Below are 2550 nucleotides of genomic sequence, written 5' to 3' on the forward strand. Positions count from 1 at the left end.
GGGAAAAATAACCTTACATCGATCAGGGGTATTTGAAACGCTGGAGTTAAAGAATCATAATTGAAGCAACTGGAGAATATCACAGAGATGGGGAGTAACATATGAGTTAGAGGAGTTATAACATGAGATGAGCTGTATTCAATGGAGTCAGTGAAGTTACAGGGAGATCTGAAGGGACTACAGGTGATCAAAAGGACAGTGAGGATTCTCAGTGTAGGATTGGGGCGGTTTACAAAGACGGAAATATTTTATGGAATGGTGTTATTTACGGAGGTTATGCAATTGTATAGAATTGTGGAAGGAACAGAGATATAGAAGGCTGTAGTTAATGAAGACATTTGTTGATGTCGGATGCAGAGGTTATGGAAATTATATGGACCGGAAAGCTGGACAATCTGTCAGAGCTTCCAGAGACAGGAACAGCAAAAGAGCCTGGAGACACTAACACACCATTGCACACACTGGAGGGGGTTTCTGCTTTAGGGATGGTTGTAGTGGAGTGTAACGTTTACACAGATCGGGGTCTAAGAGCTGGAGAAGGTTATGGAGACGATTAGATTGATGGGGAATCTGGAGGAGCTTACATTAACAGGTCTGGTGATAGTGACGGGAAAATGTCACATAGATAGAAAGTCTTGTAGAAACTGATCGGGAGAGTCACAAGCATTGGAGTTGTTTCCACAGATCGGGGGTGTTGCATGGACCTGAGAGGATTACGCAGATAGGGAGGATTATAGGATGCTCACATTTTCAGAGTGTTCCAGGACTGGAAAAGGTTACCCAATTAAGGAGGGATGCTGGAGCTGTGGGAGTTCACAGAGACTCGGAGGTTTGAAGGGTTTGGCCTGTTTATGGATAGAGGGATATATTTAGGGACAGTAATATGGAATGCAGAGAGAGAATTTAGATTAGGTTCCCTACAGCATGGTAACGGGTACTTCGGCCCAACCGACCCTCCAAAGGGTAACCCACCCAGACCCACTTCTCTCCGACAATGCACCTAACACTATGGGCAATTTAGAATGGCCAATTCACCTGACCTGCATATCTTTGGACTGTGGAAGGAAACCAGAGCACCCGGAGGAAACCCACGCAGACACGGGGAGAATGTGCAAACTCCACACAGACAGTCACCAAACGCTGGAATCGAACCTGGGTCGCTGACGCTGTGAGGCACCATTGCTCACCACTGAGCCACCGTGCTGCCCCAAATTGCAGAATTACACAAAGAGAGAGTTTTTGGGGTGCTGGGAGGAGTGTAGGGTGTGGACGAGCAAACAGAGATGTGGACGAGCAGACAGAGATGTGGACGAGCAAACAGAGATGTGGACGAGCAGACAGAGATGTGGACGAGCAAACAGAGATGTGGAGTGCTGTTGTGGTTTGAAAAAGGTCTGGAGGTGTTTATACAGGTAAGGAACTCGGAAGGGATGGGAGAAGGTTATGTGGTCGTGTGGTGATATAGGCCAGGAGGCAGAAGTGCGATCGGACCTGCAGAAGGTTTCAGTGTTTTCATGTTTTCTTGGGGCTTGAGGAAGGTGCACAGGTGGATAATTTGGTCCAGGCTGGAGGATTTTACAGAGATGGGTGCACTGTAAGTATTGTACAAAACTACAGAAATGGGAATTATTGTACTGGCTGCAGGATGGAATTATTGAGATTGGGCATGTTATCCAGGCTGGAGCAATTTACACACAGAGAGTCGTCAGTATTGGAGTAGGTTTCAAATATACAGCGGAAATATGGGAGGGGTGGAGGTTACAGAAATAGGAAATTTTTTTGATAATTACAAGCATTCAAGACATTGGCACAAACAAGTTGGACCGAAAAACATGTTTCCTTGCGGTCTGACTCTATCACATCACAAGATACAGTGTGAGGAGGGAATATGGAACAGAAAGATCCCAGGTTTCAATACCATCTCCTTGAGGGAGGCGTGCTTTCCCCTTTGTTGTACTAATCCTCACTAAGACAGCACAAGCCTGGATTGATAACTGTCAACTTACTGTATTTACAAGGAATGCTCAGTATAACAGAGATGAAAATTAACATGAGGGTGGGGTTTGAGCCTGGGACCATCGTGCACTGTGTTCGTTCTTCAATACTGTATCTATGTCATGTCTTCTGGATCAAAGTTCGATCCCTTAAATACACTCTGCTCTGTTCACTGTGAGCGATCTTACTGATCTGCGGGATTTACTGAAGGCTCCAGACCTCTTTCTCCATCTCTCTGGCTGACCGACTGTCTTCAATGAGGTGATGAACGAAACAGGAATTAGGAATTCTGCCGAGTCAGGAGCATCCTGAGTACCTACAGGAGACAGAGAAATGAACATAATGGGTAATTAGACTGATGGAGTGAGGGTTACACATGGATAATGGAACTGAGTCCCACAGAGATCTGGAAAATCCCAGTCTCCATTCCTGGCCTGTCCTGCCCGTCTCACTGGAATGGAGAATTCTGTTGGCTCAGGATCTGGAGCTGCTGCAAATGGTGCAGTTACCCGCATCAATTAATCCCTCACAGCGACAGATCTCACATGGAGAGAT

The sequence above is a fragment of the Chiloscyllium plagiosum genome, unplaced genomic scaffold, assembly GCF_037043375.1.
Source record: "Chiloscyllium plagiosum isolate Xiang-an unplaced genomic scaffold, Cpla_swu_hap1 HiC_scaffold_48, whole genome shotgun sequence".
NCBI lineage: Eukaryota > Metazoa > Chordata > Chondrichthyes > Orectolobiformes > Hemiscylliidae > Chiloscyllium > Chiloscyllium plagiosum.